At 43.9% G+C, this 23,026-nt stretch overlaps 1 long non-coding RNA gene across 6 annotated transcripts in view; it reads left to right on the forward strand.

Annotated features, from left to right (window-relative positions):
* The window catches only part of LOC123372651, a 58,169-nt gene that overhangs the window by 29,570 nt on the left and 5,573 nt on the right, over positions 1-23,026 (forward strand). For 5 of the 6 annotated variants that reach the window (XR_006580390.1, XR_006580387.1, XR_006580389.1 and 2 more), the window contains 2 exons: positions 13,405-13,624; positions 20,441-21,164. This is a non-coding gene — a long non-coding RNA (uncharacterized LOC123372651). Of the gene's footprint in view, positions 1-13,404; positions 13,625-20,440; positions 21,165-23,026 lie in introns of those variants that run through there. The other variant, XR_006580391.1, reaches the window with a different exon arrangement.

Genomic DNA, 23,026 nt, shown 5'->3' on the forward strand with positions numbered 1-23,026 from the left:
AGTTCACTTATTTGGGTTATGGATTTTTTTTATGTGAGCTCTGAGCTACTTTTATTTGATTAGTGGGTATATATGAATGGGAAAAGCAGCATAACTGTTCTGTTACCATTCAAAATAGCATAGTTATGTGAGAGAATTTACACTCTCGCTGGAGTAAACTAGAAATAAAGTTTCTAATCAGGCTCAGGCAAAATAGGACTAAAAACTCCAGAGAGCTTTTTAGTAAACAGAAACATGTAATAATGCTGGATAGAATCCCTGCTTTTCAAAGTGATCACTCTGGTTAGGGCTAGATAGTGGGTTACTCACTGCACTGATTTCCAGAAAAGAGAGGACAGAGTTAAAATGTGACTTAAGACACCAATTGAGAAAAAGTTGGATAATTTCAGTGTAATTTTGGTGGGTGTTTATACCACATTATAATTAAATTAGGGCACTGCATGGACTAGAGTCATCTAGCCACCTCCTGCATAGAGCTCCATTTCCTCGGTCCTGTGTTCTTTTGCTCTCTCTCCCATACACCTATTATGGGACAAATGTAAAACAGGACAATGTCAATAGTATCAGTAATAATGCTAAGCATTTATGTAGAATGTTTTCAGTGTTAACAGAATGCTCCCAGTGTCTCCATGAATAACATTAGGATTATGGGGACCATTACTTCACATCATCTAACTTTGATTAGGACCCGTTTAAGCATAGCTGGGACTGGATAGATTAAGAGCTAGATGGTTGCTGGGACCAGTGATGTGGCCCACACAACGCAGAGGGGGTTGATTCAGCATTTGAACATTGGTGAACTTTCAGAACCTGGCCTATGGTGGTCATATTTCAGGCTCTCCTTCACCAGCAGCTTCTTCTGATACCACATGCTGTGTGATACACTCACTGGGAAAGTTTGACTAAAATAGCTTAGAAACTATTCTATTCATGCAAGAGCCATGACATTTATGTCAAGGCAGTTTTTGAGATGGGGAGTAGTCTTGGACACAAGTCAGTTTGGTAGTGACTTGCTGGGTGAGAGCCATGATCCTCTTCAGTCCCTCACTAACAGTAAACCCTTATGTAGAGGGTCAGAATGAGCCTTAAGCACCATATAAGTCCTAGAAGCCCTCTGTGGCCCTGATCCTTCAGGCTGCCCCATGGGCAGGAATTGTGTGCCCGTGTGAAGCCCTATTGAAATCAGTGTATTACAGGAGGGTGGGTAGGATTTACCAGCTCTACTCCATTTGCTATTTTGTATCCCTCTATCATGCCCCCTCTCCAATTTGTCTCTTATCTAAACTAAATAATCCTGACCTTTGTGCTCACTCCATGTCTTTTTTTTACACACTTCTAAAGAGTTTTGTTCTCCCTGGCTCTGAACCCCAGTTTCAGTAGAAGCAGCAAAGAGTCCTGTGGCACCTTATAGACTGACAGACGTATTGGAGAATGAGCTTTTGTGGGTGAATACCCACTTCGTCGGATGCATGTAGTGGAAATATCCTGGGGCAGGTATATATATGCAAACAAGAAGCAGGCTAGAGATGCTGCTTTTACAGATCCAGACTAACACGGCTACCCCTCTGAGTCTCAGTAGAGTTACTCCTGTTTGACTCCACTGTATGTGACAGCAAATTATGGCTGTAATCATGAGGCATTTTAGGTCAGAAACAGGTGGGGGTTGTGCATTTTATAGCACATTAGAAAGGGGCATAATATGGAGTCACAGCTCTCTCATACATTGTGTAAAATATATATGGATAACATTTTCAACATCTTCACCAGTGGGGTTTAATCTGTGATTCTAGATCCACATGCAGCTCTCTTGCCCTCCAGCAATTTGATCAGCATTTCACATTTTCACTCATGCTGCCTGTTCTTAGGGCAGTGTCTAATGATTCAGTGCAGTGCAAACCCACAGGTCTACTGTGATTCCCTGCAAGGAGCCAGAAAGTGTTCAGAGGCAGGGGAAAGAAAACCTCATCTGCCCTTCCCAGCAGCCAGAAGAAAGGGTAGAAAGAGAGAGGAGACATGCTGAATGGGTTTACAAAGAACAACAAAATGTTCAGAGCATGGTGTCTTGATACTGTAACACTATGATTACATCCTAGTTGTGTTGCAACTAGGCAAATTCACGTTGATACAAATTTGCACTGTAATGTCAGAACATCACTCTCACTGTGTTTGTAAACAGTGCCTTGAACTGACCATGTGACTCAACAGCTCCAAAAGGCTGACTACTGCTAACATACACTACATCTCTTAGTGTTTCTTTATGTGTAACGTGGAATTTTAAAGAATAATTTGTCTGTAATACAAGCCGTTGTTTTCAGTCCCAGTAAAAGTAGAGGTCATGGTCCATGTGATAGTTAGTATCCACCAGATGGCACAAGCACTCCCCCTTTGTTAGTAGCTGGCAGGAAAAAAAGCCAGTACAATGGTACATGATCAGAAGTTACTGTCCAGTACTTGCACACAGACTTGCAATGTCTGGTTTACAATGGTTTTTTTAAATTTTTTTTTATGTGACCGGTTTAATACCTTTAGTTTCTGCTGTGTAACTGATAATTCCTGCACTATTGGCACCTTGCATCTGCAGGCCTTTACAGATGCACATTAATTCATTTTTATAACAGCTATAGAAAGAACGAGGTAAGACACTTTAACTGTGAGTGAACTGAGGCATAGGGGCCACAGAAGCTCTGTGGCCAAGTAGGGAATGCAGAGCAGGACCCCTCTCCCCTAAGCTAACCACTACCTGACACTAAGGGATTAATAAAAATGAATGTAAAATTATTACAAGACGTAAGCACATCTATCCTATAGCCTGACCAAACTGCTCAGTACAGTACTAGTGGTGGGAAATGCAGATGGCTTTATGCCACCAGTGTGTTTTCCCCTGCTGTTCTCCCAGATGCAACCTAGAGTAGCCTTTTGCTGCTGATTAATTCAAATACATCCATACTCTTCCCCCCCCCCACTTTATTACCAGATTTGCCTGTTACTTTGGGGTATGCTCCTCTATTAGGGTTATTCTGTGGGGTGGGGGGGTCTGTAATTCTATCAATGTATTACTTGTGTTCTCATATGGAGCTATGATTCTCCCTCCTGCAAGTTCCCTCCCAGTGGAGGTATCCTGCAGGACCTAGGTTCCCAGACCCAGAATCAGACAAACATACACACATTAACAGAGCATGCCTGAGAGGACCAGGATAATCAGCACTCCCAAGCTGATCCCTTATGTCCATGGACTCAGTAGACTGGGTCTAGCAGCATTTCCAAGCTGTCACCCTCATGGGCACTTGGATTCAGCAGGCTGGGTCAAACAGCACCTCCAAGCTGTCATCCTTATATGCCCCTGGACAAAGCAGACTGGGTCGAGCAGCACTTCCAAGCTGCCACTCTCATACATGGGCGCCAACTTATATGGGCTCGTGGAGCTAAAGCCCCAGGAATATTCACAATCAGGGGCTCTGCTCCACCAATATTTGGAGCTAGGTTTCGCCCCTTTAAATCCCAGCCGCAGCCGGGAGTCAGAGGGCTCTGGGCTGCCGGCAGCAGCGGGGAGCCCAGAGCCTTTTAAATCCCAGCCGCGGACGGGAATCAGAGGGCTCTGGGCTGCCCGCAACCGCGGGGAGCCCAGAGCCCTTTAAATCCCAGCTGTGGCCGGGAATCAGAGGGCTCTGGGCTGCCGGCAGCAGCGGGGAACCCAGAGCCTTTTAAATCCCAGCCGCGGCCGGGAATCAGAGGGCTCTGGGCTGCCCGCTGCGGCGGGGAGCCCAGAGCCCTTTAAATCCCAGCCGTGGCTGGGAATCAGAGGGCTCTGGGCTGCCTGCAACCGCGGGGAGCCCAAAGCCCTTTAAATCCCAGCCGTGGCCGGGAATCAGAGGGCTCTGGGCTGCCCGCTGCGGCAGGGAGCCCAGAGCCCTTTAAATCCCAGCTGCGGCTGGGAATCAGAGGGCTCTGGGCTGCCCGCAGAGGCAGAGAGCCCAGAGCCCTTTGAATGCCAGCCGCGGCGGCTGGGATTTAAAGGGCTCAGGGCTCCTCGTGGCTGCCAGCAGCTCAGAGCACTTTGAATCCCAGCCCCTGGCCGCTGATTGCCCCCTCCCCAGACCCCTGCCCCAACTGCCTCCCAGGACCCCCACCCCCTATCTAAGCACCACTGGTCCTTGTCCCCCGATTACCCATTCCCGAGACAACTGCCCCTTGGGACCCCAGCCCCTATCTAAGCCTCCCTTCTCCTTGTCCCCAACTGCCCCCTCCTGAGACCCCACCCCCTACCTGTCCCCTGATAAACCCCCTGGACTCCCATGCCTATCCAATTGCTGCCTGTCCCCTGACTGCCCCTCCGAACCTCTGCCCCATCCAACCCCCGCTGCTCCTTGTCCCTTGACTGGCCCCTGGAACCCCCTACCCCTTCTCCAACCTTGTAATCTTGTGGCACTGACGCGTTGTAGCTTCATTTTATATCGGCTTACAGGGCGGGAGCGGGGGGGGGGGGGGCACCACCATTTTGGGCCCCACCAAAAATTACACAAACCTGCCGCCTATGCTCTCATATGTCCCAGGTTCAGCATGTCCCTATCCTCACTTTCATGTTACACTTGTTCGAGTAGTAACCTACTTCATGTGCAAACCCCGCAGGATTTTTGGGTGCTGCAGGGATCTTTAGCTTAGGTACAAGGAGTGTTGCTGCAGAGCGAATGGGGAAGCCAAAAAATACCCACAATTGGGATGGGGGGAGAAGCAACCAGCTTAACCATGAAAGTTATTTCGTGCCAGGTGATAACCATACAAGGGGAGCCAAACAAACAAAACAATTATAATATTAAATCTAACTTAAATTTGATTATAAAAAGTCAGATTTAGAAAACTGTAACTGATCACACAAGTCGGGGTCAGAAGGCTTTACCTAGAGAGAGCGAGTGAGCTGGGTTCTCACCACTCCATGAAGCTTGAATCGAACGGGGGTCCCAGGTGGTGGTGGTAGCTGAGGGTCCAGAGTGCTGGAGGCAGGCAGAGCTCCCAGCCTCATCAGTCAGAAGAAGATGAAGTCCCAATGGAACTGATGCAGATTTTGGATCCAGGCATCAAAACACTTACTTGAACATGGGAAGAGGTTTTGCAGGGAAACACAACAATGGTTCAAGGGAGAACACTAGATTTGTCTGTGTAAACTGATGGCTTAAGGGAGTTTACCAAAGTTGTTTTGTTCAGCTAGACAATAGGAACTGATCATTCCTGGCTATGGGTGGTGTTCCTTCCAGGGAGCTTACAATGCAATTAGGGAGCATCAGTATTTTGGATCCCAATAAAGGATTTATTACTAGAATTGGTCTGATAACTACTGAGCTGGGTGTGTGCAGGCGTGGGTTCATTGACACCTGGAGCCGAGATCCCCCATGATGCAGTGCTTCCCTGCTTTTCTGGTCCCAGAGTTCAGTGTGGTTCTTGCCTTGGAATCTCTGTTCTCTATTCTGTATGCCAAGGGAGATGCCTCCCTGTCCCATCTTTGATGCAAATGAAGCTAGGGGAGTTTCTTTAATCCTGTCACCCTTGTCCGGAGAGGTTTGGGTGTGTCTCCCTCTGCCTTTTCATTGCTTTTTGTAAGTCTTTCTTCTGATCAGTTTTGGTTCAAGCAGAGGCTGTGGAGGTGGGTTTGGGAGGTCTTTCGTGAGTCAGATAGGCTGGGTACTGCACCCTGGTACCCCAAGAACACAGAGCTGACAGGTAACACCTTCATATCCCCTTTTAGGTATCTCCGTGCAATGAGCAAAAATAAATGTATAAAACATATACTAGCAGGAGCTTCTATGCATAGCTGGTCTCTGGCTTTAGAAAGAAATGCTTAAAAAAATTATAAAATACAGACAAGCTTTTTTGTATGCATATATTATGGTAATACTGCTACATATTCTTACTCTTTATATTTGAGTCAATAAGCGCCTAGCTAAAGATTTTAATCTTCAAAGTGCTGTCCAGACATTTAATTAATGAATCTTCAACAGATCCCTATGAGATGGATAAGTTTAATTAACTCCATTTTACAGACGGTAAACAGGCACAGAGTATTTAAGCGATTTGCCCAAGGCACCACAGGATTTTTTTTTGGTTTAAACATACATGTTGCTATGTATTTATGCTGGAGAATACATAGGTCAAAGCAATGTGACTTGCACTTGGAACAGAAGTGGGTGATGGTCCTTAGTTCCTGGGATAGTTCATTCCACAGTCTCAGACAGTTCTGTCTCTTGCACAGACAAGCTTTACCCTTATTGCTAAGAGTTCCATTGTGCTAGAGGAGCCCCGTTGTTGCCCACGGTCTTCGTCTTAGCACTTTAGGCAGCCTTTTAGATATACTGGGCTCTGGCTCTGGAGCACCTTGAAGATATGGAGCTAGACCTTGAACTTGACTCAGTATTATGGGAAGCCAAAACAGGGAGTGGAGGACAGGTTTGATGCATCCATGGTAGAGAGTGTCGCTGAGGAGATGCGCTGCAACGTTCTGTACTAGTTGGAGTTTCCTAATCAGTGAAGGCTTCATGTCCAAGTATATTACAGTGGAGTATTCCAGTGATGACCACATGAATAAGTGAGGCCGGGTCATCATCTTCTAGGATCTATAACATTTTCTACCATCTCTGGTTGGCTAGGAGATTTTGACCTAAGAAGATCCTAGAAGATGATAATTAGGAAACTCCAACTAGTACAGGTCAAAATCTCCCAGCCAACCAGAGATACTGTTCTGTGAGAGTTTAGCATTTGGGAGGAATCGAAGAGTACTCCTAGGTTGGGGACTGAATTTGCCAATTATGAGTGTTCATGCATGTGCCTTCAACTAGAGGAAACTGTACCGTGGATGCAAACTCTTCAGAATACTTTCTTTTGCCCATCAACATCTCCTGTGTCTCTTGAGTTCAGCTTCAAGCAGCTGTTGCTCATTTATGAGCAGATCCCAGCAACATGTTCACCCTGCTGCCATCTAGGGTTTGGTATTGAATGTGGAAGGTGTTCTGAATACTATAGGTAAATTACACTCTGTATTGGTTTGGGAGAAAAAAATCACTTCCTTTATTTGTGTAATAATTGGAGATATACCAATCTCCTAGAACTGGAAGGGACCTTGAAAGGTCATTGAGTCCAGCCCCCTGCCTTCACTAGCAGGAATCTGAGTTCTCAGTTCTAACATTGTGCTCAGTAAACTGGATATCTCCATTCCTACTGCATACACATCATCCTTGTAAACAAAGCTGAGATACTTGCTGTGGTGGACGCCTGCCTTGGTCCCCAGGCTATGCACTACATACTATTGTACTGTACAAAGATGGAAGCCCCTCTGTTTATCCTACTCCTTCATTTTCATCCCTTGAAAATGAAGAACAATGAACAAAACGATAAACACTAATAGCCCATGTTCTCTAAGAAGATTCTCCTCCCCCATCTCTTTTGTTGAAGCTGTTTTGTAACTTTAAAATGTTATTTACGAGACAATTGATCCATGCCAAGTGTGCTGTGTGTGGAAAGGAGGAGAATTAAATATAAAATGTGAGATTGTTTTGTGTGTCAAAGAACCTGGCTATTCCAGCATTTCTGGGCCAAAAGGTATATGCTTCACTTCTACATTTGGGAGCCAAGTAGATTAGCAAAACAACCACATGACTCTCCAGATAAGATTGTCTAGCCTTCAAAAATGTGGTTAGATCAATTTCCCCTATGTTAAAAAATACCCCCAAATGCCTGTGTTTTCCTTGGATGTATGTGCTATAGAATGTTCTTGAGAGAGCACCTCCAGATCCCGCCACTCTTGCCACATGACCTGGGGAGGGTGTGGTGGTGCCAGGAATGGAGCCGTGGGCATAGCACTCCGGAGGTTAGTTAGCTGAGAATGGAATCCAGATTTGCATTTGGAACAGATGAATATGGAAATAAGATCTAATGAATAAAGCAGATTGATTGCACAGTCTGTAAAGTATTACAGCATCATTGGCAGCAAGGCTTTACTTTATTAATCCAGGATCAGTAAATAAGTTGGAAGGTAGAATTCAGCACAAGAAATGGAAGTTCTGTAAGAGCCTAAGGTAGTTCTCATACTGGAGAACACATGACACCACTAATTACATAGCTAATAAAATTATGGGCACTTAAAAATTGTTATGGTGTATTAGCTCTAGTCAGTTATTTCCATAATGTGCATTTCTTTGCTATCTCAGTCTGCTGCCATCTGGTCCCTGGTTTTATGTGAGAGGTCAGTTCTGAACCACTTTAGGCAATTATGCAGATATGGTTCCAGTGTAATACAGAAAAGTAATGTTGCTGCCCCTTGCTGTTGAGCCATGCAACAGTAACATTGCCCACTATACTGCTATATTTGCTCATTCAGATCTGCTCCTGCCACTGTAGTTAATGAGGGGGTAGGAGAGAGGCTTTGTTAACATCTTAAAAAGATTGTGTGTGTGTGTGTGTGTGAGAGAGAGAGGATAGCGAGAGAGAGAATTTGTATACAAATATTGTGTAGTAGTCATCACATTTCATCCTGATGAAGACGATGTGCACTCTTGTTATGCCCCCTTGGTAACTTTTTCCTATTTTTGGTGACAAAGGCAAGTGATCATGTAAAACCAACATGTAAAGATGTGTCTGGCGTCAACTATCACTAACAGGTCAGGATCCTTTTGTATCTGACTCAAACAAGGCAGGCAAAGCCTACTCTGAGAAGTCTCCATTGACATGTAAACATCCCCTTACTCCATATTGTCAGGGAAGATGAAATGGTTCTGGACTGTAATGTCATGGTGTGATTTTTGGATGGCTTTCTGAATGAGGAATGTGGCCATCCCAGACTAATATACTAGCTTTTCACAATTAACATAGCAAGGAAAATGAAGCAACAGTGAGTTCCACTGAAGACAAATGATTGTCACTTTTTTAACCCTTTAACTGACAGGGCCGCCTGGGGAGGTGGAGGGGGGGGAATGGGGCAATTTGCCCCATGAGCCCTGGCCGAGAATCCCTTCCCTGGGTAGAGGCACCTTTTAAATTTTTATTCACCTGGCGGCGGTCTGGGTCTTTGGCGGCATTTCGGCGGCGGATCCTTCAGCGCCACTGAAGATGCGGAGCGAGTGAAGGACCCGCTGCCGCCACAGACTTGAGCACCACCCGGTGAGTACAAGCGCCGCGGCGGATGGTGGCTTTTTTTATGTCTGCTCCCCTGCTTTGCCTTAGGCCCCCTGAATCCTCTGGGTGGCCCTGTTAACCGACTCCTTAACATTCTCTGATGGAGATCACTATGAACATAGCCATGCTCTTTACTCTCAAGAGTTGTCAACACTTATCAGCTGAACATTCAGATATCTTTGGGTGGCATCATTTTTATTTTATCAGTTTGCTCACTGCCCCTCTAGAATGATCTGAGTCAAGTCTTGTACTTTCTTTGTTCCTAGATCTCAGTTGTTACTCTCCATCTCCTCAGGTCATCTCCATCCAGGAGCGGCGCCAGGGTTTCTGGCACCCAAGGCAGAATTCGGGGGGCGGCATTTTGTGCGCTCCCCACGGAGCGCGCAGGAGCTTCCAGTTCCACTCCCATCGCGCCGCCAAAGAAGGACCTTCCGCCAAAATGCCACAGGCGACAGCGGCAGTCATTGAGCTGCTCAATTGCCTGCCGCTGTTTTCCGTGGCACGTCAGCAGAAGGTCCTTCTTCGGCGGCGTGACGGGAGTGGAACTGGAAGCTTCCGTGCGCCCTGTGGAGAGCGCACAAAATGCCGCCCCCCCGCCCCGAATCCTGGCGCCCTAGGTGACTGCCTAGGGTCGCCTAATGGAAGCGCCGGCCCTGTCTCCATCCCTTTAAGATATGTGATTAATTATTGCAATTTTCTGTGTCTGGCCTCTTGGACTACAGCTCTTCATTACAAATATCAGTACCACATTGAAGTAGGCAGCCTGTGACTGTGTGCACTTAATAAACAGTGAGTCTTATTGCAATCTGAGTTTTCTCTAGATCAGAATTGATGAAGACCTAGGACTGTTGCCTTTCTAATGTTCCCAATTGATCCCTGAGGGAAATATACATTTTATATATTTAAAAAAAAATCCAGGCTTTCATCTTTTCAGTAGACACCAGTAAATGTGTATGTGGTTTTTATTTATTTTATTGCCAACAGTCTTATCATTTAAGTATCAGCACAAATTCCTGGAGGGGAATTATTAAAAACACAGATGAGACACAGACTACATATTGGTAAAGTCTTTCTTGATTCCTTAATCGCATATTACAGATAGATGTGGGTGAAGGGATTTTTGATCAATTTATTAATTTTTTTTTACGATGTTTAGGTACCCTAGCACATAGGCCTTCAGCTTGTAAACTCTTTATATAATTATGAGTAATTTTACAGGACTGTATGTATGAGAGTCCCTCAAGGGCTATATACATGAAGTTGCTAATGTGCATAAGTGTTAGGGCTGGAGATATGAATTTCTTTAAGCTCAAGATGAATTTCATTTTTACAGACCCAATAAGTAGAAGGGCCGCATGCTAGTAAAACTGTCCCTCCCACCTAGGACCTTTAAGGTTATTGACATTGTTGGGACTGACTTCTTTTGTTCAAACTCTCAGATGTTCTATTGCCAGATAACACCTCTAGGTTCTGATTTGATTTTAGCCCAGGCTGGTGGTGGTCCTGGAATCTAGCCAAGATTAGCAGGTGATTCAGAAATAAGAAGGTTAATATTGCTAAAGCCCAATTCAGACAGATATTAGTCATTCTGTGACTGCTACCTCTAAATAAGATGCAGTCCTCAGGCTGTGTTATTTGTCAAGTGTTCTGATGAACTGTGTCCTGATTGGGAAGGCACATTTAATGGTCTCTCTGCTGTCTTTTTTGTCTAGAAATAATTGAGCTAAACCCTAAGGCCTGGTCTACACTGCGGGGGGGGCCGGGGTCGAACTAAGGTACGCAAGTTCAGCTACGCGAATAGCGTAGCTGAACTCAAACTACCTTAGTTCGAACTACTCACCCGTCCAGACGCCGCGGGATCGAAGTCCGCGGCTCCCCCGTCGACTCCGCCACCGCTGTTTGCGGTGGCGGAGTTCCGGGGTCGACGGGAGCGCGTTCGGAGTTAGATATATCGCGTCTCATCTATACGCGATATATCAAACTCCGAGAAGTCGAACGCTACCCGCCGACCCGGGTGGGTAGTATAGACGTAGCCTAAGAGACTTTAAAAGCTTCATGTTTAGTTTCAGATAGGGTGACCAGATGTCCCTATTTTATAGGGACAGTCCCGATATTTGGGGCATTGTCTTCCATAGGTGCCTATTTCCCCCCCCCCCCCCACCTAGCCTGATTTTTCACACTTGCTGTCTGGTCACCCTATTTTCAGAGCAAAGTTCTGGTTCCTGCCTGCAGTCTCACTAATGGGCTGTGGGCTGCGGAGTTCAGGAAGGAACAGAATCCTGCCTCCAGGTCCTGGAACTGCAGAGGGAATGCATTGTGGCTGTCTCTAGCCACAAAGGAGCAGTAGACTCTGCAGGCAGTGCACACGTTTTTCCCCCCCTCCCCATAGGTCTGGCAGTTTGAGGGACCCACATAGCTTCAGATTGGCTAGGGACCTCGTTTTCCCCCCCTATCCTCAAAGTAACCCTGCATACTACTGCACCATTTCTATTGTCTATGAAGACTCGTGCAGTTGGGGGAAGGGAGGGGCCAGTTTTGCCTTTATACATCTACTGTAGATGTTCTTTGGTTTTGATTGTGATTGGTTTGCCATTTATATGAACTGTTTTGTGTATCTTTCAGATCCTGATCCTATAAGTTATTGTCTGTCTGTTTACATGATACTAGGATGTTCACTTAGACCCCAACCACCCTTTTTTTGGATTATCCCATGGCTGCCAGATGTGACTTGTTCTTTCAGAAAACCTCAGGACCGGCCCAGTGCATTGCTGATTCAAAACTCCCAACACTTTTTGCTTGCAGTGTGCCACATCAGTAGCAATAAAGTTAACAGTACAAGACATTCTTCATTTGTAAACTGCAACACATTTCCAATAATTGAATTTCACTTTCAATAAGCTTGATTACAAAACAAAGGCATTGCATGCAGAGGAATTACCCGGGAGGTCTGGGGGGAGGAAGGAAGTGAGTGGGTAAATTAGGGAGCCACACAGAAAATGTCTAGTGAGAGAATCCTTTTAGAAGTAGGATAATTCTATTTAAAAGATAGAGGCTGAGTCATCATCTTTGATAATTAGTTCTTTAGGTTTTTTGTTTTAAGGGCCGAAGGTAAAGGGAAGATCTGTCTACCTATACTGCTCCCCATCCCTATAGTGTCTGAGTGCCTTCCACATAAAATCAATAGTGAAGTCCCTAGTGGACTTTATGGATTCTCTGGCTCCTCCTTGTTTTTGGGATAAAACCTCTTTGGTTGGAGGTATTGTTTGTTTGTAGTTGGTTGGTTGACTTGTTTGATACAGATTTTTATTTATTTTTGAAGAGAGGTGCTGTAAATGTCATTCTTGTTATGGTGGAAAGGTTTTTTGTGGTTTGACTTTTAATATTTGTTTATTTTTTATTATTTTTGAAGAGGGAGGTTTTGCAGCATTATTTGTCTGATCTTCTCCAGTAATACATTCTCAGTCAAGGGGATCTGGCTATGGAATGCTTTATCTCCAGCTCTCGGTGCTTTGTCCAGGATTTTATAATCTGCATTCTCCCAGAGGAGTGCAGCTATCTAGGCAGGACGGAGATTGAAAATGGTGAATGTCTGGTCAGGGCAAGTCCATGTTAGAAAATGTGCACTGGTGTAATTAGATTTCAATTGATCTAGTTACCATGGTGTAAAGTCTCCTATTACAGACCAGGCCTGATCAAGAAGATGCCAGGGGTCTGAGGGTGCTTTCATTTACGTTAACATTAACTAGGAGTAACTCCATTAAGTCAATAGTTGTTCTGGTGTAAAAACAGGTACAAGTAGGAGGAGAACCAGGCCCTGAGGGGCCAAGTGCTTCTGAATATGAACTTGAGTCTCCTGAATCCCAGCCTGGCACCGTACACACTGGGCCATGCACTAACCACCAGATCAGCCTTCTCTGACAACAGACTAGTGAACACTATTCGAATTATTCACTTCAGATACAAACCAGGTGGTTAATTAGTGACATAGTGTGTAATTGAGGGTTGAGATTATAATATGAATAATAGTACAAAGATGTGTATCTAAACTCTCAATTAGAGAGACCTTTGATGTAGTAATAACTTCATTTCCCCCATTTTGTGCTTTTCTTTCTCAAAATATTCCAGGCGAGCTTTCTATTTTACCAACTTAAAATGCTTGCTATTTTTTTCTTAAATACTTAAAAATATCTTGCTGTCTTTTCCCCAGAGATCCTACTACATTTCTGTTTCGTTTTTTTTCCTGTGCAGATTGGGTTCCAGAAGCATCCATCTATCAGCAGCAGTGGGTTCTACTACATGACAGTACTATGATGTGATTGATGCAAGTGCACTTGCATCCTCCTGAGGCTTCTCAGCATGACTCATCATAAAGTCAGAGGGATTTGGAAAGATCCTGGCTTTCCAGGGAAGAAAAATCCTCCATTTGGAGAGAGATGATCTGCCTTATTTAAATGGGATGCAAATACAGGTGGGTATGTATATCCTCATCTTTGGCATGACCTGTGGAAAAAGCTTCCATTGCAAGCAAACCATCTCTGCTTATTTGTTCAGCTTGGCAGAGCAGAGCTTTCTTCTTCCCAGTGCTATAACACACAGAGACCTACTCTCTAGCATGAGAAGACTGGTGACCTTGGGGTTCAGGGACTGGGCAAGGATTTGGGAGCTCTGAGTTTAATTCCCAACTGGTCCCCAGACTTCTTGTATAAGATGAACCAGGTTCCCTAATCTCCGTGTACCCCATTAGTTCCCTTTTACTGGTGGGGGACTAGTACTTTGTCTGTTTAGATTGTATACCCTTTTGGGTGGGCCCTGTCTCTTGCTATGTTTTGTACAGGATCTAGCATGATGGGAACTAGCTCATAATTGAGGCCTCTAGGTGCTACTATAGTGCAATTAACAAATATTAATATTATTAACACATGCTGTAGGCTTAAACAGGATCTCACATTTGCTCATGTAAGTCTTCTGGAGTTGTTAACATTCACTTCAGAAAGAGAGCTCCCTTATTTCCTCTACTCATTCCTCCATTTCCTGCAGACACAGGAAGTGAATAGGTTTACTTACGGGTTTAGTCCCACTGAAGTTGGTGGGGCTATTCATGTGAATAAAGTTGTTCACATGCATAAGTGGATACAGTAGTCTGCCATTGTTTGGGAAGTGGTTGCTTTCATGAAGGCCGAACCCACGAAGTCAGGTCAGGACTGTCTGGATATTTTGCTTCACTATTGCACTGACAGCCTGACTTTCAGAGGTGTTGAGCACCTACCGATCTCGCTGAAGTCATTTGGAATTGTGGGTGCTCGGTCCCTCTGAATGACAGGGGATAAAGAAACTGCCTGTGACTGCATTTTGGATGGTTTCCCATTGTCTATAAGGCAATGTTATGTACTGTTGCAAAATAAGGAAAAGTGGGATGGGATGTCTGGTGTAAATCAATTTAGCTCCCTGGTCCATTGATATGTGGTGTGTGTGTGTTTTTGAAAGACTGATAAAGATGCCAAAGGCCAAAACAAACATAGATGACTGTTAGTGGTGAGGGGAAGACTTTCCAATGTTGTTTTAATGGTATACTGTGTGTAACGTATTTTGTTTGTTTGATGGAACCTCTGGAATCTACCAGGAAATAATAAAACTCTGCCCTCTGTGGGGGAAAAACGCATCAGATATCTGAACCTTAATTGAAACCCCAGCACTCAAAGGAGGTCATAACTCGCCTTGGAACAAGGAGTGTTTCAAGCAAACATAAATAGATTTTTACTTCTAATTTTGTTCTTACCAGTACTGGAAGCCTTTAGCTCTAGAGAGGGATTTAATATCATAACTTTCCCTGATACAGCTTTCTCCCTGGGGGAATCCCAGATGTTTTAATAGCAACAATTCATAAAACATGACAAGAAAGTTATTGCTTAGATCCAGTCCTCTTTTCCTTTGCAGCCTGTCTTGCAAATTGTGTTTTTTTTGTTTTTTTTTAGATCCTTTGTGGATATCTTCCTGGTTGGCTTTATTAGGACTGGGTTGTTATAGATTCTTAGATTGGAGGCAGGCTAATACTGTGACTGCCTGTGGACTGTTTGACAACAAATGATGAGCGTTACCAGCTGGCAAAGCTTATTCCTAGACAATGTGTAAATGATCTCCCTCTTCAGAGCACCTGAAGAAGGGCTTTAATTTTTTTTTCCCTCTCTAAAGCTTAACCTCTGCCACTTCTGCTTTTAATCTTCACAGAGGAGGGATTTTTCCTTTGAATTGCTTTCAGGAAGCTTCAGGCTCCTCTTAAGTCCCAGCTCATTACTAAAATGTGTGGGTTTGATGATTTTTTTTTTTTTTTTTAAACTCTCCATATAGTCATGCTGCAAGGCATTTAGCATATGTAGGCAAGTCTGGTCTGGAGCTAGTAAAGAGCAAATGTGTTGTAGAACTGCTATGTAGAGAGAGGGTTTGTGAAAGGAAATACCCTGACACATAGTTTTCCCCAATGAGATCTGTCATACCCTTCTAAATAGCAAAATATGGCTGGTGTCTTCCATCCTTTTAGGGAGCCAAAATGAATGTCACTTCTGTTTCTAGAATAAGTCTTTCATCACAGATGTCCTCCATCCACATTACTCTTGCTTCACTACCAGGAAGTCTTTGGTTTAGGTGTAGATTAATTGAGTGCTAGCCAGGATCTTATTTTGTGTGTCTTCCTGTAGAGCCATTCCTGGATATAAGCAGAGCCCATCAATCTTATTCCTTTACCCCAGGAAAAAAAATCCTCTGGTAAAACTAAGAAATTGATTTAGTTTCATCTTTTGCATTTTGGCTAAAACTAGGGGTCTTTCTATTGGAAGCATGATGCTTGTTGCATATAAAAGCAATTGGCCCTTTGGTTTAATAATGATGAGTGAGAGACCTGCAAAGTCCTCTGAATATAAGACTTGGGTGTTGCAGCAGATAGCTTTCAAGTGTGCAGCAGTATTAATAAAAAATGTCACTAGAATGTATAGTACCTTTCATCTGAGTACCTGGCTGCTCTCTACAAAACCAGAGTTAATCCTTGAAGCACCCAGGTAAGGTAAAGAAATGTACTGATAATTTGATCATAGGCACAGAAATGTTGTGGTTTTCCCAAGGTGCTATAGTGAGTCAGTGGCACAGCTGGGGCTAGAACCTAGGAATCTCAGCTCCCAGACTGCAGCTCCATAGCTGCCTCTCAGTTAAAAAGCACACTGTATGTATTCAATTACCAGCGAATGCAGACTGTTTTATGGTATTATGTTGACTAAGTTGTGCATTCATCTGGACTAATGTGCCCAGTTTTGGCCACCTCCCATTGTTTCCTCTAATACTTTTCCCTCTGTGAAAAACAAATGACCACCAGGGCTCAGGCTTAAAGACTATATGTGGGAGTGCCTCTCCCTCATTTCATCCAATTCTCCATTGTCTCATTCTCCCTGCTCTTTATCCTCTATCCCCACATCATTGTCACTCCCTTATTGGGGCCCTTTCATCCCATCTCCCTCACTTGTTTGACTTGCCCCATCCAACTCTTCAGTTCTTCTCTGTGTGAGACAGAGATGTCCTCTATTCATATTGCTCTTACACTGCTAAGGCTGTCCCTCACCCTGATAGAACCCCCTTGTTCTGCCCCTCCCCCCCCCAATCTTTCCTTCCAGTAGGAGAGCATGAGGAGGGGAAAGCCCCCCCCCCCCCCGCCAACCCTGAGAAGGTAAGATGGCACCTGATTAAGGAAGCTCCTCTGAATAGCAGGCACTTCTCAGTCTATCATAGCTGACAGCAGGCTGCACAGCTTAGGAATGGAACCTTGGTCATCATGGGGGAGATTGTCTAAGGGTATGTGTACGCTGCAGTTAGATACCTGCATCTGGCCTGTACCAGCTGACTCGGGTTTGCAGGACTTGGGCTAAGGGGCAGTTTAATTGCAATGTAGCTGTTTGGGCTTGGGCTGAAGCCTGGCTCCAGGACCCTGCAAGCTGGGAGTGTCCCCAAGCTTGGGCTGCAGTTCGACTGCAAATATCAACATTGCAATTAAACAGCCCTTTAGTCTGAGCCCCTTAGCCTGAGTCAGCTGACATGGGCTAGCCGCAGTATCTAATTGCTGGGTAGACATGCCCTCAGGCACATAAGATCCATTGGCTTTCAGTGGAAGTTGGGCACCTAAGGTACCTCTTGTGCCTGAGAAAATCTCCCCCTGTATCTTTTTAAAAAGCTAAAGTCTAGACTGAAAAAAGGGCTGTAAAGATATTTTGAAGTCTGGCCACATGAGAGATTGCAGAATATTAGTCTAGAAAGGAAAAGAGTATGAGGGGACTTAATTGATGTGCTGAACACTCTGAAAGCCACAGTAAGCTACAGAGTCTCTCTTTCACCCTTTGTCAAAATATAAGAATAAGAAACTGCTATGAAATGAAAGGCTGTTATATTATGAAAAAATAAAAGAAAATATTACTGCCTGCTCTGTTTGGTCCCTGAACCTCTCTGGGACGAGTGGCCTAATTCTTCCAAGCAGCAAGTGGAGACAGATCAAAATTGCATTTGCAACCCTATTTCTCTCCTGAATTCAGGGATTTTGCTTGAATTTAATGCTCTTGGAAGCTGTACCACTGTTGGATTGTTCCTCTGGTAGAGAGAGAGAATCAAAACTGAATCCTGAAGAGGAAAGGAGTGGTAATAGGATTCAAAGCCTTTCACCTTTAGGTTGCTGGTTGAAATTTATCCAAGGCTAATAGTTATCTACTGAACCACCATCAGATGGTTATTTAATCTACGTGCAATGAGGGTTTTTTTTTTCCTCTCATCTAATTCCTCTTATCAGTGCCACCATCAGAAAAACAATCACTAGAATTGGTATTGATTAACATCCATATTAGAAGTCTCTGAAGAATGGCTAAGGATTGAGAATGCAGGGAGGGTGATTTCCTTGCACACAACTAGAGGTTATATATCCAGAGCAGGGAAACGTGCAGTAAGTCTGCCTGCTCTGTGAATAAGCAGAGGGCTTCATTTTCCAGGAATATTGGCCACTATCTTTGCAAGTACTAAATACTTTTTTTTTCAAATGGCCAACCTGTATTACAAAGGAACAGATCTATCAATTTTTACTGGCAAAATTAGCAGTGATTTCAGTGGGAATTTTGATTGAGTAAGGACTGCAGGATTTGGTCCAAAACACGCAAATGGAATTTCCCAACTCTTTTTTTGTCTTAACTCTGAATTTCCTGGCTTTAATTTTGTATTATGTGGTTTAAAAATACAATTAGGTTTGTATACAAACCTTTTGTTCTTTGCAAATGCTTGGAGACATTAGTGGAATTAAAGGTCATTAGGAGGGGAGACTATATGGAGTGGGTGTTATTTTCTGTCATTATCAGGACTTGATTATCATGCCAGCTCTGATCCAAACCCTTGTACATCTTGGGGGGTGGGGACATTATTGCTGTGTTTAATTGCAGTGTATGCATCCCCCAAGAGGCCTCAGCATACTGTAGAATCTGGCTCTAAATAACAAGCATCTGTACAAGGGGGCAGAGTTAAGGCCATAACACTAGTATTTCTTGACTTTTGAGTGCTTAGTTTGCATCCATAGTATCATCTCTTTTATATGGATCGTTTATAAATTCTATGGAAGCTTAATCTGGCAAATCATGTGAGTGGGTAAAAAACAGATACATAGACACCAAAATCAACACCACAATATACTTGGTGCTTCTGACTATCGCTCACTTGGTGAGAAGGGGGGGGGAAAAGCAATAAGCCAGCAGTCCTTACTGGGACACATGAGATCCAGAATCCACGTTTTTATAAATTTATTCTACCTGTATAGATTCAAATATTTGTATGTGTTAAAGCAACTCCAGTTTAAAACATGCAATTTTTTTAAAGGGGGTCTTCTCCTAGTGATGCACTGCATGTCCTCATGTCCAATTTGTCATAGCTTCAAAAGAAATTGACTGACCATATGTTAGCACGGGTTGACATTTCTTAAATTTTGGCAAAAATTTGAAGTTCCCCCTATCTCCTCCAAACACCCCCCCACCTCCAAATAAGTGGGGGAATAGAATCCAGGAAATATTAGAAAAATGTTCTCAAAACTTTACCAGCTCTACCATGTATAATAGCGAGCATGTCTTCTGTATTTTCTGGATAGACAGAAAATCTGCTGGCTATATAGAGCAGAACCTTACTAATTAGCCTGAATAAAGGTGTTACAGGTGATTCTAAATCAGGGGTCGAGAACCTTTCAGAAGTGGGGTGCCGAGTCTTCATTTACTCACTCTAATTTAAGGTTTTGCGTGCCAGTAATACATTTTAATGTTTTTGGAAGGTCTCTTTTTCTACAAGTCTATAATACATAACTAAACTATTGTTGTATGTAAAGTAAATAAGGTTTTTAAAATGTTTAAGAAGCTTAATTTAAAATTAAATTAAAATGCAGAGCCCCCCTGGACCGGTGGCCAGGAGCCAGGCAGTGTGAGTGCCACTGAAAATCAGCTTGCGTGCCACCTTCGGCACACGTGCCATAGGTTGCCTACCCCTGTTCTAAATCATAATTAATCTGGACTATATAATTAACCATTTATAAAAACTGTTATAATTTATTAAATCTTTCAGTGGAGCTTTAAAATAAAGTAACCATAAATGTAAAGAGATTCTGCCACTGTGTATTTTATCTCATCTACCTCACATAAGTTCCTGTACTGATCTAAATGTAATATACAGGTTTTATTAAAGGAGAATCTAGACAAGCAGCCATCAGATTCTACTTTAATAAAACCTGCATCCACACAGATGCCTTCATACCTATTTTAAAAAAAAGAAGTATAGAGTGGGCTGGGAAAATCCATATTGCTAAATGCATGTCTTGTGAAGAGAACACACAGTAACTGCAAATGGAGACCTCTCCTTTTCAAACCCAAATTCCATGAAATTCCTCTACAGATGTGGGAGGCGGATGTTTTCTTCTAGTGAAAGGATTAAACTAGGGCTGGGCAAACTACAGTCCATGGTCACCCATAGTATTGTTAGTACAATGTAGTGGAGAGAGAAAAAGCAGATTTCCTTTTGCTTTCCCTCATATGTTAATGCTAGCAGTGGTGGTGTAATAGAATCCACAGGAAACAGTGGAATGACAGGTTTTCCAGTGCTTGTGAAATACGGTACATTACTGTTTATCTTTTAGTCCCCAAATGGGTGTGGGAGAGGAGGTTTGGAGTATCTGTATTTTCCATCCTTTCTTTCTGCCTCCATCTTATGCTGCTTTTTGTATTGTTGCCTTTCCTCTGAGGTGACTGACTGCTAGACCTGCTCAATGGAGAGCCCTCTCTGTTCCAGATGTGTCTCTTTGGAGCCCAACACCTGCTGGAACCCAGGACTCTGAAGAGTGCATTTATTTTGCCACCTGATAAATCATGGAAGCGTTGATACTGACAGCAAGACTCTCTCTTTTTTGCTGTGTAATACAAGTAATTATTACTGTTATTGGCAAGGTCAATGAACAATACATGGAGTTCTGTGTTGATCTGTGGGTGCATATTGAGTTGTGTGTTGATCAGCATCACATATGGGTCAAAGCCTATGGTTTTCTAGCCTGTGCTGTCTAAGGTCATTCATGCTTAACTAACCCTACTGTTTTTGACCCATATAAAGCCTTATAAAAACTACTGTTTAAAAAAAAACAAACCTTAAAAATCAATACAATCAATAAAAAGCAATCTCATTTTTTACCAGCTGAAGCAAAAGCTGCCTGTCTAACCTTGGGCAGTCATCAGTCCATGTCAGTCATATTTCTTTCCCACCCGACAGGCCCTAGATTGCAAGCTGCAACAGCTCAGAGGTACTTTCCATCATTTCCCCTATCAGGTTTACCCTTCCTTCTTTTGAAATCATTTTGCCTCTGTTGTATTGCAAGCTTGAGGGAAAAATAGGAGTCATATGGAAAATTCTAAACTCTTTTCTCTTGTGCTAGCCACAACATTTTGAAAGGATGTCTAGTGCTGTGGAGATTATAAGGGAGCATATGGGCTGAGTTAGTGGGGAAGGGAGGGAGGAAAGCCCTTGATCAGCAGCTTTTGGGTTGGATTCAAACCCACTTCTCTTTCCAGAATGGCACATTGGAAATGAGAAACCCCATATTAGTCATCTGTGAACAGCTGGCCCTCTTCAGTTTAAAGGCTGACTCCAAAAAAGTACTGTCCCCTCACTAAAGGGGTTCAGTGGAAACAGTACAGGTGTCTGATTTTTAGCAGCGCTTCGGCATGATCAGGGGAAGGTCTCTGAATGATCCTGACTTACACCAGGTGTTTGCTTTATAGTCCATCGTCCCCGTCTTCCCCCCGGCTTCTCTGCACAAACAAATTCCATTCTTGAGTGACTCCCTGCCCTCCTGTAGCTGAGGAAAGTGGACTGGCTTTCATCAAATGCCTGTCAGTGCAGCTCCTTGGGTCAGCCAGGGAGAAACAAGAGGCACTTCCTCTCACTGGTGTGTGTGTTGGGTCTGAACACACCTGAATTTGGGTGGTATGTGGATCCAGCTCTTCATCAGGTGATCCTGCTCGCTACAACAAGGCCCAGTCAAATCCCAGATCAGACACCCCCATAACTTAAACAAGCACTGAGCTCAGGCCCACCTCAAATAGAATGAATACACAAAATCTCTTTTGTGCAGCAGTTAGTGTTGCAACATGCAACATACCTGACACAAACCTGCAAAAGCAGGAAAATGAAAAGCCTCCTAACAGTACGGACCCTCGTCTCCTCACTTGCAGGCATGCACTTGACTGTTACTGCAAGCCACAGACCATGACTGTAACTCTGTCCCCTTGTCTTGCCCTTCTGCACACAACCCTTTACCAAACTAGCCCCTCCTCCCCCGCCAAGGCTTTTCATTGTGTATATTTAGTGTGGTAGAAGGTAGTCTGGTAAAGGGGATGATGGAAGGCTGGTACCTGCATTTGGGACAACACACAGCTTCACTTAACTTACATGGAGTGACAAATCCCCCATAGCTGGGGAGCAAGGTATTTTTCTCAGACTGGCTCACTTAGTTGCTAGCTGTAGTGAGTGGCCTGTTTTCAAGAGGACTAGATTAAAGCACATTAACAAACTATTAGTGCACATCAGCAGGGTCCATTTGGACAGTTAGAGCACAGCAGGATAGTACGGGGTAGAGTCACATGCTAGCTTGCTGCAAACTAAATGTTCATGTAGACAAGCCCTGATGTTCTGGCTGCAGGGATCAAGTGGTGAGAGAGAGAGAGAGCGAGAGAAGAAGAGGAAGAAAAAAAAAAGAAATTTTCAACCCAGCACTGGCTACCGTGAACCAGCCAAGACTCCAAGAGGTTTCCAGGCCAGATATCAGCAAGCTGGGAAATTCCAAGTGAGGGTTACAAATAAACAGCCTTTTTTTCACAGGAGCAACCATGCATCCACAACTCCCACTGAAGTCAACAGGGGGCTACAAATGCTAAGCACCTCTGAAAACCAGCCTGATTAGTTAGGCATCTAATTTTAGGCACCCAAGTATTAAGAATTTTGTTCTGTCTGATGGGAATCACGTCACTCATTGTGGAAATGCAGCCTCCACTGCAAATGCAGCACTTGTTATCTGAAGTGTGCGGGAAGAAGTGATGCTGCTTTAGTTGACTTATGCTTGTGTAAGCAGAGTTTGAATGAGCTCTCCCCTGACGTCTAGGGGTGAGCTGTGGAAAAGGACTTCAGGAGTTGATCTCGTTTGCACAGGCACACCCACCCTGCCTAGGTACTCAACATGATGGGATTGCTTGCCCAAATGATCACGTGTGGCCGAGGCTGGATCCCCAGTCTCCTTGTTTTTGGAGCAGGAGTAATAAAGGGTTATCCTTGTTGTGTGAAT

This window comes from Mauremys mutica, chromosome 6 (assembly GCF_020497125.1).
Source record: "Mauremys mutica isolate MM-2020 ecotype Southern chromosome 6, ASM2049712v1, whole genome shotgun sequence".
In the NCBI taxonomy this organism is placed as follows: Eukaryota; Metazoa; Chordata; order Testudines; family Geoemydidae; genus Mauremys; species Mauremys mutica.